Consider the following 14,778-nt stretch of genomic DNA (forward strand, 5'->3'; position numbering starts at 1 on the left):
CTGGCTTGGGTAAGAGGAAGGCCGAGCACCCGGCGAAGCTCCTGGAGAGACCCCGGTCGAGCTCGAAGGCCCCATCGGAGGGGGAGCGAGGCGGTGACCCTCCCCCCAAGGAGAAGGCGGTGAGCGCACCTAAGGTGGTGAAAGCCTTGATCCACCCGGCCATGGCCTCTATCGAGACAGTCGCGGCGGCCCTGGCTCAGCATGTGGAGGCTACACCAGTGGTGGCGACCTCGGGGCCCAGATTCTCCCTGCCACTGCGGAGGGAGTCCTCTTTCATGCCCATCGACAGGACCCCGGTGAAACCGCCGATGGAGAAGAAAAAGGGGGGGCAGGAGGTCGTCGTGGATTCGGCCTCAACCTCTGAAGAGGAGCTGATCGAAGTCTTAAGCCACGGCGTTGGCGTGGAAAAAGACCAGCCCGTCGGGAGGGACCCCGACGTCGGAGATGACGATAACGTCGAAGGATGCCGACGGGGCTCCTGACCGCCTGTCGGAATCCCCTCAACCAGTGCCGCAAGACAACTCGGCGGCCATTTTGTTGGCTTTACAGTCCTTATGCTCGGAGTTAAGGACGAGGTTGCCGTTACCACCAACGGAGGAACCGCTCCCGACGGGGGACCCGGAGCCAGGCCCTTCTGGGAGCCCTCCTCCTAAGAGAAGAAGGATTCATCCTCCACCTCCTTTTCAACCATCGCGCCCTGCTCAGCCCTCCTCCCCATCCACGACCCGTGGGGATGATACGGGGACTGACACGGCCGCGACGGGTACAGACGACGAGGTTTACGATGAGGATCTGCCGTCGTCACCTCCTCCCCGGGATTCCTCGCCCGACGAGATTGGATCATTTCATGCCATGATCGCCAGGGCATCCGAGCTTTTCCAGCTCTGCCTGGAAGAGAAGAAGAAGGAAGGTTTCCTTTATCAACGGCGCGAGACCAAGAGGAAGACGGTCCTCGCTGTACCTCTACTGGACGATATCTGGGATGAGGGTCTCGCCCTCCTCAAGAACCCATCCACAACGCCTGCGAGAAGGGATCAGTACGAGAAGAAGTACCGGGTCCCGGACGCGGCCCCCTTGTGCCTTCAGGCACAGCCGACCCCGGACTCGCTCGTCTCCGCGGCGGCCAGGAAGAAAGCGGGGGGGCCTCGGCCTCTACTCCAACCTCCCCGCCGGACGGCAAGGGAAAGAAATTGGACACGATGGGACGCAGAGTCATCTCATTGGCAGCGACAACGATTAAGGCTGCCAACGCCTTGGCTATCGTAGCCCGCTACGACAGGGAGTTGTGGTACAAAATCGCCCCCCTGCTGGACTTCTTACCAGACGACAAGAGGGCGGAGGCCCTAGAGATCTTGCAGGAAGGAGAAGTGGCGTCGGACCATGCCATTACGATAGCGACGGACATCGCTGACACTGTATTTCGCCAGTTGTGCAACGGCGTGTGCCTTAGACGGCGTGGATGGCTCAAGGCAACTGACTTCCGGCAGGACGTGCAGACCAGAGTCTTGGACATGCCGTTTGACGGGAGCAACCTGTTTGGGAAAACAGTGGACGATTCCCTACAAGCCATCAAGATGGACACAGAGACGGCCCGGGCTCTTGGTGTTCTCCAGCAACGACGGCCGTCTTTTCGGAGCGGCGGAGGCAAGCAGGGTGCCTCCAAAGGTTCCGGCGGCGCATTTTCCACCTATCGTCCTGGACCTACGACGACTGAACAAATTCATCAAGGCACAGAAGTTCCGGATGGTCACCCTCCAGCACGTGCTGGGTCAGCTGGAGGAGGGCGATTTCCTGTCGTCGTTGGATTTGCAGGATGCTTACTTCCATATCCCCATCCTAAAGGGACACCGAAAGTTTCTCAGATTCGTGGTCCAAGGGCGTCACTACCAGTTCAGAGCCCTTCCCTTCGGATTGAGGTCGGCACCCTGGGTGTTCACCAAGTGCCTCGCACCGGTGGCGGCGCGGCTGCGCCTGGAGGGGATCCACGTCTACCCCTACCTGGACGACTGGCTCATTCGAGCAAAGACAAGGGAACTCGCCGCGGAGCACACGGCGAAGACCGAACTACTCACGGACCTGGGATTCTCCATAAACTACGCCAAGTCCCACCTGGTGCCCGCGCAAGACGCGCTGTTTCTGGGAGCGAAACTCGACACAGTGGCCTCTCCGTCGGAGGAAAGGACGAAGGCCATCTTGGGCAAGGTGCAGCGGATGCTGGTTGCGGATGCGGCCAGGGTGAGGTCCATCAAATCCCTCCTCGGAATGATGTCTTATTGCATTTATCTCATCCGCCTGTGCAGGCTTCGGATGCGCCCGTTACAGGAGTTCCTGGACGCACGCTGGATTCAGACGACAGGCAGCTTCGAGGACAGGATCACACTCGACGAGAGCTTCCGACGAGCGATCCGGTGGTGGGGCACCCGCGCGCATCTGATGGCGGGCATGGACTTCCAGACCCCGGGCCACCAGAAGACAGTGACCACGGATGCCTCCCTGGAAGGGTGGGGAGCGCACCCCGAAAGTCCCTCCATATCAACGTCCTGGAGCTCCGGGCAGTGTTTTGGGCCCTCAGGTCCTTTCTTCCATCCCTCAAGGGCAAGGTGGTGAGGATCTTCACCGACAACACCACCACCATGTTCTACATCAGGAAGCAGGGCGATACCAGATCCCCAGCCCTGTCCAAGGAGGCGCAGGATCTGTGGCATTGGGCCATCGCCCCAGGGTTGTTTCTGGTGCCGTTTCATCTGGCAGGAATAAAAAACACCATTGCCAACTCGCTCAGCAGAGAGCTGCGCTCGTGCCACGAGTGGGTGCTACGACAGGATCTAGTGGACTGCCTCTTCCGACGGTGGGGCACTCCCCAGATCGATCTGTTCGCGACGGCGACAAACTCCAAGTGCTGGAGGTTCGCCAGCAGGTTTCCCTAGCCGAGGAGCATGGCCGATGCTTTCTCGTTCCCCTGGGAGGGCCTGTTTCTTTACGCGTTCCCTCCATTGCCGTTGCTGATCCGGCTCATCAACCAGCTCAAGAGGTCATGGTGCAGGATGATCCTCGTCGCACCTGCATGGCCGAGGCAGATATGGTTCCCGACCTTCTGGACTTGTCAGCGTCCCCGTCAATCAAGCTGCCGCTGCCAGTGGACGCGGATCTTCTCTCCAGGGAAGGAGGCGCCATCCTCCATCACGACCCGAAGTCACTGAACTTGCAGGCCTGGCTCCTGCAGCGTTAGAGTTTGGAGGCTACGACATACCGGCCGACTGCAGAGAGGTTCTTGCAAAGGCCAGGGCGTCCTCAACTCTTAAATGCTACGGACACAAATGGAAGAGGTTCTCTGTCTGGTGCCATGCACAGAAGATTAACCCTCTATGGATTACGGCTCCTCAAGTACTGCCGTACTTACTGACGCTGGCCAAGGCTGGACTGGCGCACGCTTCCATCAAGATTCATCTTGCTGCGATCTCCCGATACACCAGAACCACGGGACGGATGTCTTTGTGGTCTCATCGTCTGGTGAAAGAATTCATGAAGGGACTGTTCAGATCGTTCCCGCCGGTGAAGGCTCCGGCCCCGGCATGGGAGCTCAACGTGGTGCTGACCAAGCTCATGGGACCTCCGTTCGAGCCTCTGCACTCAGCTCCGTTGAAGTTCCTGTCGTGGAAAACAGCGTTTCTTGTGGCCATCACCTCTGCACGACGAGTGGGAGAGATCCAGGCCCTTTCCTGCAAGCCCCCGTACTTGACTTTTCACGACACGAGGGTAGTGCTCAGGACGCACCCCTCCTTCATGCCCAAGGTGCTGTCGGACTTCCACCTCAACAAACCCTTGGTGTTGCCTGTTTTCTTCCCGTCGCCTTCGTCGCCGGCTGAAAGGACTTTGCACTCGCTGGATGTAGCTAGAGCGCTGAAGTTCTACGTGGACCGCACGAAGAGTTTTCGGAAGACGTCACAACTTTTGTGAACTTTAGACCTGTCAATCAGGGGAAGGGTCTCTCAAAGGTTTCCATTTCCAGATGGCTCTCCGGCTGTATCATGTACTGTCATCGGTTGGCAAACCGACTGCTGCCCGGCCGTCCGAGAGCCCACTCCACCAGAGCGATATCAGCTACCACGGCTTTCCTATCTGGTGTGCCCCCGCTGGACATCTGCAGGGCTGCTACGTGGAGGTCGAAGCACACCTTCACGAAATTCTACTGCGTCGACCGGGATTTCAGGGAGGAGTCCAGGGTCGGCCAAGCAGTGCTGCACAACCTGTTTGCCTAAGGTGAGCCTGGTGAGGAGGTAAGAGATGCTTAATGTTGAGTTGTTGTATTGCTTAATGTTGAGCCTGTTGCCACCTCCCGTGGTTGTGCATGTGTGTACTGCTATGTATTCTTTTATTCATGAGCATGTGAATCCATGCCAGACCCCATGCTGGAGAAGGAACAAGTTACTTACCTGTAACTGTTGTTCTCCAGCATGGGTCTGGCATGGATTCACATGCGAACCCTCCCGCCTTCCCCTCTGCGGCTCTTCACTTAGTCATACTGCCACTTCACGTGCTACCAAATCTGAAGATGGCTGCCAGAGGCGGGGCTTAGGGAGATGGGAGAAGACCCTGAACAGCTTTCCGGGCGTCGAGCTTCCCTTCTCCTGGGCCATGCCGAGATGGGCCTGAGATGGGCCTGAGAAACTTCTGGAGTCCTCCAAAAGCGTGGCTCGACGAAATCTTCACCCTTGAGGGGCGTAGAAGAATCCGACACGGGTCCCCGTTGATCGGATAAAGAAACGGTGGAGCTTGAGGCTCTTTTGACCGAAAAAGAGAAAATTTTCCTATGAAAAAGCGCAAAAAAAGCACTAAAGCTCGAGAGCAATAGCACGAGGATCCCAACACTTGAACGTGCGGTAAAAATCTGAAGATGGCTGCCAGAGGCGGGGCTTAGGGAGATGGCAGTCATTGGCTGTGGTCAGTATGACGCAGAGATCAGTGATTGGTTACTAGTACGAAAGACAGATCAGAAACAAAACTGATACTGATTTTTCTTTACTGAGGATTCCCAGCCGGACGACGGGGAATATTCATGAGCATGTGAATCCATGCCAGACCCATGCTGGAGAACAACAGTTACAGGTAAGTAACTTGTTCCATATGGTCACCCATATAATATCGCCACAACCTTTTCCCGGCGATGATATTTACGGCGACCATATATATGGGAATAATATTACCCGATACCGTGACTGGGTGGACGAACAAGAACTTAGATATCACGTGATCACGCTAGGCATTGCTAGTAAATACGAACGTAGCAGTCTCCGGCGGCTGTAACCGCTGATAGACGGTAGACGGTTCGGTGTTTCACAACGGGAGGAATGCTCCAGCTACACTCAGGTAAGAGACCTTTGGGACTTCATTTAAACTATAAAATACGGACTATGCATCCGTTGCTAATTGAACACACAATCTAATGTGGCACTTTGACACGGCCACCAAAATATTGTATGAAAGTATTTCTAGCAGTGTTTGATTTACGCTACGGTATATTTGAGAAATACTGATTGTGAATGCCCATGGTCTCTCATCCACAGCTCCCTCTTGCTGGAGTATGATTAGTGCCTGATACAATGACGCTAACATATGACGCCAGTACAAAAGATTTCAAGAGCCTGTGAGGTAGGGACATGCATCCTACAGGTAATTTTACTGTATTGGGTCCGTTTAGTGGACACTGTTTTGCATACACCAAGGAAATTGCAAAGAGAAGAAATGATGTACGAGGACCCCTCTTTTTTGTAGGTCATGTGACCAGAAAACAAAGAAGCACACAAGGGGAATCTAATAAGCAATCATCAAGAATAGGGAGAAACCAGTGATATTACAGGTAACTTCCTGTTTGAACTATATCTGCACCATCTTTGAATTCTATATATACCCCACATACTGAACCCTTCCCCCTGTGTTTGTCCATTTTTATAATCCTACAGGGATCAGAACATAAACTGTACTACCCGTGGGAAACCCCGAGAAAACTCTCCATTCATCCACCAAGTGGACACCTGTGAAGAAATCAAAGAGCCATTGAGAATGCAAAATTCTCCTTCCTGAAGGAGGCGAGTTATCTGCTCCGCTGAAACCGGTTGACAGATTGTAGAGTTGATAGGTTGATGACCACAACTCCGAGATCCTATATACATTTGAAGATAGGGCTCCTAGAATTATACATCATTTTAACTATATCTAACAGTAATAGGACATTAACTGATAGATTTGTAACTAGCTGAAGGTGGCCAATATGACCACAACAGTTTACTATTTATAAGACACATTTGTGGTGGCGGTGACAATAAAGAAGAAAACCGACCATCAACTTATGTGCACCTATTAGCCTGTTTTTAGGAAAGTAGTGAGAGAGTTGAGGGCCAGTATCTCTACATACCCTTGCAGTCGGCACAGCATCCCTGTTCTAGGGATGGGTGTGTCACACTTTTGGGGACATGAGATATTTACATACAGGGCCAGCAAGTTATCTATAGGGACGCAGACCCAGGAATAACTAAATTTGTAATGAAGTAGCTACTGCCTGTTTTGTGTTAAAAAGTATATGTAACATGACATTGAAAATATTACACACTTGTTGCCTCTAGACCTCTAATGTTACTGTCACCACTGTTGTGCTCTTAGGGATGTGAGTGTCATGCACTCTGCAGGCCCATATTCAGGTTTTTGTGGGTGGGCAAGGAGATTGGACCGATTCTTGTGAATGCTCATTTTTCTTTTAATAATACTTTCCGTGCTGACACAACCCAAGGTATGCCACAAAGAATATGAATTATGTCAAAACATGGCAAGCTTTAAGGAAGCCGCCTTTATGGTTTGAATCCTATGTATGTAAGGGAACTGATGTTGGCTGCCGGGATCAGGCTGATCTCCACTAATCACTGCATTAAAACTGGTGTACTTATATACTTCTTTTATAGTTTTTAGAAAGCACTAAAGGAGCTTTTCACAGCGCTATAAAGTAGAGTGCAATCAATCAAAATATGATTATTGCGGGCTCTGGTACAAAGAACGTGTACAAAACATATACAATGTGGTAGTGTATATTTGCAAGAACGAAGGATAAATAGCACACTTTCTGCACAATTTACAAGGACAAGAGGGTCCGTTTAAATTGTCCAGAATGTATGCTATTTACACTTTGTCCTTGCGAATAGCATTAATTTTGCACAATTCACACGGACAAAGAGGGTAAATGTAAATGTAAATTGTGCAGAAAGTATGCTTATTTCGGATGTATGTGTCCTCCCACGTATTCCTCATCTTTAGATATCTTCCCTTGCAGCTTTAGCTGCTTCAGGATATCTTCTCTTCCAGCTTTAGCTGTTTCAGAAAAAACCTTCAGCAGAGGGCTCTGTGCATCAATGCAGTCAACTCGATGTCCCTCGAGGGCCTCCGTCGCGAGGTCAACGTCACACGGGTATGTATAACAAGTGCAGCGCCTGTTACCTTCAGTTTCTTTTTTTTGCGATAGCTAACGCTTTGAGAATTACGGCGCACTTCAGTTTCCTCAGAAACCGCAACATATTGAGAAATGGCCTTGTCATCGGCTTCATCTACCCCAAAGACAGGGTTTAGGAAGTGCTATGACTGCAGTGCAAAGATGTCTATCACAGATCCCCATAGGGTGTGTCTGTGGTGCCTTGGTGTCGAGCACAGGATGCAGACTTTGTGTCTTGCCAGTCCATGACAGGTAAGGCATTGAAGGAGTGTAAGGGGAAGTTAGCAGTGGGTAGGCTCCCTGGAAAATCCATCCTGACAATACTGCCGAAAGGGCGCTGTGATGCTGGAAATGCATCAGAGGGACAGGGCCTCTGAATCCTTGTCCTTTTCTGTCTTTTATCGTGTGTTCTGTTATGTTTTCTGCCCAGGAGTCCATTTGCGACTCCTGGCAGTGCAGCTCTCTCTTTTGGTTTGGTGAACAGACCCATGGGATACCCTTATGGCACCCCTGGGTAGGGGTACAACCCTGTGCCCCTAGTGTATGTTTTTGGGCACCTGTGGGTGGCCCACAGAGCAGGGTATGGGCTGGTGGCAGCTCCATGCTGAATTGGACAGGTGCTCTGGGTGTCCTCCATTTTGGGATACCCAGGCCCTGCCATTGGGATCAGTTGATTCCTGATAGAAAACAAGATGGCCCCTGTGGCCTCTTGCTTTCTATGGCCTGTTGTCTTGTTTTTCCCAAAGTCCTGGGAAGCCCTGACTCTGTACCTTCCCCCTGACTGGCTGTTGGGTGGAAGTTCCATATATGGTGTTGTTGTGAAGGCCCAGCTAGACTGACTGGAGCCTTCCCTTTGACTGTATGTTGTGGGTACCTCCTGTGGGTGGGACCTGGGTGAATGGAGTGTGTGACCAATATACACTTCTTGTTGTGGTTGTCTGGTTTCTGGCATGTGAGACAAAGACTGAGACAGCCCTGCCCGAAACTGGCCTGAATGCAGTGTGTAGTGTTGAATGGCTGGGTACTTGTCCCAATCCACATTCCTTGTTGTGAGTGTCTGAAAGGGAGGAGTGTGGCCTGAATGCACTGTGTGCCTGATTGGCTGACTGACTGCATGAATGCCCTTCTGTGTGATTGGCTGCTGTGTGTGTGCCAGCAGTGTGGATGAGAGACAGAATAGTATATCTGGGGACCTCTCACCACTGGAAATTGTTCAGAAGCATTCAGAAGCTGAGTCTCCACTCAAGAGTAACTGGATTTGCTGATCCTCGACGTCCAGCTGGAAGAAGAAGACTTGCTGTGGCATTTGCTTCGACAGAAACTGAAGGTTGTCGAAATCGTCGAGGACTGACCCGAGAGAGGACCTGGCTAGGCGCCCTCTTCCCGTGCTCCGAGGGACCATCGAGCACCGCTGAATCTTCGCCGAAGCGCCCTGGAAGTCAGACCCTCGAAAGGCTGCCGACCCGAGACGGGACCGCCGAGGAGATCGAAGTGAAGCACCCGGACATCGACGCTGTCGACGTCCATTGCCGTCGACCATGGTTCGCAGGTCTGTGTAACCGCTGGAGGCCCGTCGAAGTTGTGTTGCCCAGCCGTGGGAACCACTTGACGCCGTGCCGCCGACGACCGGAGCCGTCCGCTCCTTGCCTAAGAACATTTCAATCGAAGGACTCCCTCGACCGCATCGTCGACCGCTTATCCTGCCGGAGAAAGTCGAGGACGACCAACGCGCCGAGGAGAAACCTGCCGGTGGGTTTCCCGCCACCCAACGACCTCAAAGACTCGGACGACCCGACGCCCTTGCTGGGCTTCCGTCTCTACAATCTTTGCGGTCCAGAACTATTGTCATCGAGGTGCCCCGCACACCTCCGCCTTGCAGGACGCCGACGCCCCGACGCCGACGAGCACCGCTCGGACGAAGCTGCCGCCTCTTTGACATCGTTCTACCTCGTTTGTCGACGGACGTTCGACGCCCCGTGCCTCCCGCTTGAAAGGGAAGGCATTCAAGAAGGGCCGTCGATTCCCCGTCGCCGAACCCCGAGGTCTTCGACGTTTCTCGACGCCTCTCGACGATCCGTGACTCCCGCTTGAAAGGGGGGTCATTCAAGAAGGATCTGTCGACGCCTCTTCGAAGAACTCGACTCCACCAGGTACATTGGGGGGGTAAAAACATTGCAGGAGAGAATAAGACTATTGAACAATATATGGACTGGGCTTGTGTTATATCTCTTTATTTTACAGGTTGCCCAGGTGGGGGGATCTCCACACAGAACTGTGTCCAGTAGCTAGGGCCAGTATTCTGCCTATTGTTTCAACCATCTTTTATCTCTCCTCTCTCTATTGCTGGTTTCCTTCTTATTGATCTGTGTGCCATTTCTACAGTATTGTGAATGCACTTTAATGAGGTCTAATATTAGTGGTACCACTTTAGAATTGTAGATATTTACCATTATTGATTTTCCTGAGCACAAAGTGCGTTATTGTGATAAGTGTACATAACCCTTGAATATTAATTATATAAAGACTGTGTTTTCAGTAATACAGTGTGTGGACATTCCTTTGTGGGGGCTTGGGGATACACTGTACTTAAGAACCAGCCTGCATCACCTCCTGAGAAGCTAGGCCTTGATTGCTCGTCCATTGCTACCGTAATAGAGAATCTTGGCTGGGGTCTTCTGTGCCTCCCTTCTACCATATAGGGAGCAGAGGTACAGATACCCCCTACCGGTCTTTACAGGCGCTCGTCTGACGAGTTGAGAAGCGACTCTCCTCAGAGAAAAAGGTCCAACAAACGTTTGCATTTTAGGAGCACCATAGGTCTCCTCCACTTGCTCCGATTCCTCGCCTGAGAGGAAAATAACCTCCTCAAGTAAATCAGCGACACCTGCCGAATGGGTGGTGTACAGGCATAAAAACCTGGACATTTTCGAGAAAGCTGAAGGAGACGACGAAAGACAAATCCTGCGTGTGTTATGTCTCATTACGGCAGCTGGTCATGTGGCGCTGTGGCCGTATTCAATAAGCTGGTGCATTGTGAAATTCCAACATGGCAGCCGGGATTCACTGGTGCTGTGCAGCAAGTCTGTCCACTCCTGCCTTTGGGAGAACTCTGCCTACCTGGGATCATGTGATGTGTATATTTCCAGTGTACGGTTGCGTCACTACTCTTGCATTAGATGCTCTGTAAGTTTGCTACCTAGGAAAACCCTTTTGTTCCTGCAGGTAATCCGTGGCAGGAATTTTGCCCTTTCCGCCGACAACCACACAGCCGGTAGGGAAGCACTAAGCTTCGGTTACACACGTAACCCCGTAAGTAGATCAGGGGAGGGCAGGCTTCAGATCAGAATCAGGACTCTTCCCTCTTTATCATTCTTCTCTGTTTCTAGAGATCTCACCATCCATTGGAAAGAAGTCCCAAATCTTCCATGCCTCTGCTATATACTGATTAGAGACTTGCATGAACTTAGTCACAGGTACAATCCAGTTCCGCTTTTCATATTCTATTCCCTCTCCTTTCCACATCCATACTTACCCTTACCTTCTTTATGACAGAAGGTAGCATCTTCTCGACTCCTTGGGAGAATCCAGTCCAGTATATCTCCAGTCCATGATTCTGAAGATAGAAGAGCCCCCACAACCCACGTTCTCAAAATTCAGCACAGGGTTTTTTCCCCAGAGGGTTTTGCTTCTCTTTGAGTCCTGTCATAGTCAGGCGGAGGAGAGTCAAGTTCACAGGGGGATTTTTCCTGTCGTCAAGGACTTGCAATCTGCTAAGGTTAGTGGCAAACTGCATAATTACTTTCTAACCTGTCTAAGCGTGCCATTGAGCCCTTGAGACAAGCCTGAAACCCCTCCAGAACCGTTGAGGTCTCGACTCGACGACATTATTAGTCCTCGTCCATCGAAGACTCCATCAAATGGAGGGTCGACCCGGTAGCGTCGAAGTCTGTGACGCTAAAACCGTCAAAGCCATCGATGCCATCAGCGTCGGGGTCATCCACGTGAAATCCTCAACGCCCTTAGCATTGATACCTCTGATTCCATCGAACGAAGTAGAGAAATCTTATAAGCAACTCCCTAGAAAGGATTTTTTAAAGTCCTTGTCCTCCATATATGAGGAACATCAGCCATCCGACCAGGATACTCCTCCCTATGGATTAGAATTTGGAACGCCTAATGTTGCTGAGGCCCTCATTTCGGGGAGTCCAGAACTAAGGACCTTTATGGAAATCTACAGTCAGCAAGTGGCATAGATACATCGCCAGAACTACAATTTTGCAAGCGAGACCCGGCAGAGCTTCATATAGCATTTCTTCTAGTCACCTTCATTCCTCATGTCACCAGGAGGTTGAGAAAGTTTGGGAAATCCATGACCCTAATTGGTCCAGATTTGGCCAGGAGGACATGGTACCCGGACCTTCTGGACATGTCCATCTACCCTCCAATACGTCTTCCACAAAGAGAGAACCTTCGCTTGCGAGAGGAGGTTCGGGTTCTCCATCCAGAGGACAAGACACTCAACCTTCACGCATAGTTTCTGAGAGGTTGAGATATGAGGATTGGGACCTCCCAGAGGATGTAATGGGGATTTTGCTTTCGGCCAGAAGGCCAGCAATGAAGTTCTTGTACTGCTGCCGTTGGAGCAAGTTCTGCAGCTGGTGCAGGGAAATGAATGTAGACCCTTTTCGGTGCGAAATACCTATGGCGTTGTCTTTCTCATTACACCTGGCAAATCTGGGGCTCCAGGTTGGAACCATCAAAGGCTACTTGGCAGTGCTTTCGATTTTCAAGCGCACGTCGGAAGAGATTTCATATTTCGAAATGCCACATTAATTATACAATTTCTAAAGGGGCTCACAAATGTGTTCCCTCCTACACCATTTCAAGTTCCAGTATGGGATTTGAATCGTGTACTTAAATTTCTTATGCACACTTCATTTGAGCTGCTCCACTCATGTCCATTGAGACTGCTGACTTCTAAGACCATCTTATTAGTTGCTTTAACATCAGCCCGCAGGGTGAGTGGGTTACAGGCTTTATACAGTAAACCACTGTTCACATCCATCTATAAGGACAAGGTTGTTCTAAAGGTGAAGCCTACATTTCTTCTGAAAATTGTGCCAGATCTCAGAAGATTGTTTTGGCAACATTTTATCGCCTCCACATCCTGGCAAGGAGGAGGAAAGGTTACTCTGGCTAGATCCAAAAATGGCACTTAGTATTTACATTTCACGTATGGCTCAATACGACAAGATGACCAACTCTTTGTGGGGTACACCGGACACAAATTGGGACTGGTGGTCACAAAACAAGCATTATCCAGATGGATAATTTTAGGCATTACAGGCTTGCAGGAAAGGATCCCCCAAAAGGCCTGATAGCTCACTCCATAAGTGGCATGGCTACATCTTCTGCTTTGTAAAGAGGGTTACTGATAAAGGACATTAGTGTGGCAGCCACCAGGTTGACTATTCGTACACTCACAAAGCACTACAGCCTGGCTTGGTCTTCAGGCCGGAAAGGAGGATTTGGGAAGGCGGTTTTACATTCCGTCCATGACAAAACATGAGATAAAATGTAATGATTTGAAAATTCTTACTCCCTCCTCCAAAACCTAACACAGCTTTGGGAGTCAATATAAAGATGAGGAATACGTGGGAGCACACAATCCATTCAAAGAACAAGTTACTTACCCCCTGGTAACGTTCTTTCGACTGGATGTTCCTCCCACGTATTCCTCATTGCAATTCTCCATGGTACTCTATTAAGAAAAGGTCCTCGGAATCAAGGCTGAGAGGTGTTCCAATTTATTTTGGCCATTTTTTGTAACTAACCCGAATTATTTGAACCTTAGTCCATCTCTGTGGAGCTCTGATATTGTACCCACTCTGCAATGTGACAGCTTGTAAGTGCATGATTTGTCCATGTAATTAACTACTAACAGTCATCAGGGTATTGTGAGCGAGTTTGGTGATTAATGGTTGCTTCGCTGACCTACAGGATAATCAGCTGGACTGAAGATGTGGGTAGGGCCCACTGGAAGTCTGCTCACTGAAGTGTACATCGACTCCAGGCATCATCTTCGAATTAGATGGTCAGGGATTGTGCTCCGTGTTGTTTAGTGTTTCCTGACCTGAGGCCTGACTGTTTGAACTGGTTGAGTGAAGAGAAGATTCCAGTGAGTGAGTGGGCACTTGGGCCCAATTTACATATTCTAGTTTATTGGTTAACCAGGTCTCAAATCCTGGCTGTAGTGTGCCATCGGCGGTCATGACCCAGTGTAGTCACCACAATACCTCTGTGTTGGAGAATGTGCACCCTCGGTTTGTTTCAGTTACTGAAAAGTCCACAATATCTCTATGCCTGTGTTTCCACTTGTCTTCCACTAAAAAGGTAGAGACATTCCTTGAATTGCCACAGGGTCAGCCTTCTTATGTTGAAAGCGTTTATGTAAACAAACCAGTGGGTTTATATGTACTGATTCTGTATGTAGCAGATCCGGACCCACTACATTTGTGATACGATGCGTTGGTCAATGAAAAAGTAAGTTTGGGGTCCTTTTAGTGAACAGGATGGCGACATGAGTTTCTTTTTCCCTTGCTTTTCACTTCCCAACGAGCATCTTTTAACAAAGTCACTTTTAGGGGAACAATGGGCCTCATTCCGACCCTGCGGGTATCCTGGAGGCAAGAGCCGCGAGGATACCGGGAAATGTGGATAACATTTCATGCACCCGGTCCGGCGGCAATGCCGCTGGATTACAGGTGCCGGCGGAGCAGTGTTGATCCCCATTCATGGAGTGCCATAGGACTCCATGAGGGGGTTTGCCTTCGTTATTGCCACCGGCAATGCCGGTGACGGTAACAAGGGCTTTTTTGGCCGGTAGGGCACCTGGCTTACCTCCAGCATTTAGTTGGAGGTAATCCAGGTGCCCCACTGGCAAACCGGTAGTCGGGCGGTCCGGTAAAGTGCCAGTATTCTCGGATACTGGCACTTTTTGACTGGACCGCCTGACTCGGAATGAGGCCCTATGTCTTTTCTTTCTGTGTGCCCTTTTCAGGCCCTTCCAAGAGCTGGCTACATTTAATGCTGGTGATGTATTAGTGACATTGAGGATTCTCGGTTTACCTCCTTCGGGCCTTAAATCCTGGATTATGTCAAATGCTTACACGCTTATGCTAAAAAGCCATGTCTTAGTTTTCAGCCTAACCCATTACATATTACATTTTATTTTTGGGGCAAACACATACACAAGTCATATGCATCAGCCCGATGTCCACACACTGAATTCAATGTGTTATTTT

This window comes from Ambystoma mexicanum, chromosome 8 (assembly GCF_040938575.1).
Source record: "Ambystoma mexicanum isolate Mex_15411 chromosome 8, UKY_AmexF1_1, whole genome shotgun sequence".
NCBI classification, from domain to species: Eukaryota; Metazoa; Chordata; class Amphibia; order Caudata; family Ambystomatidae; genus Ambystoma; species Ambystoma mexicanum.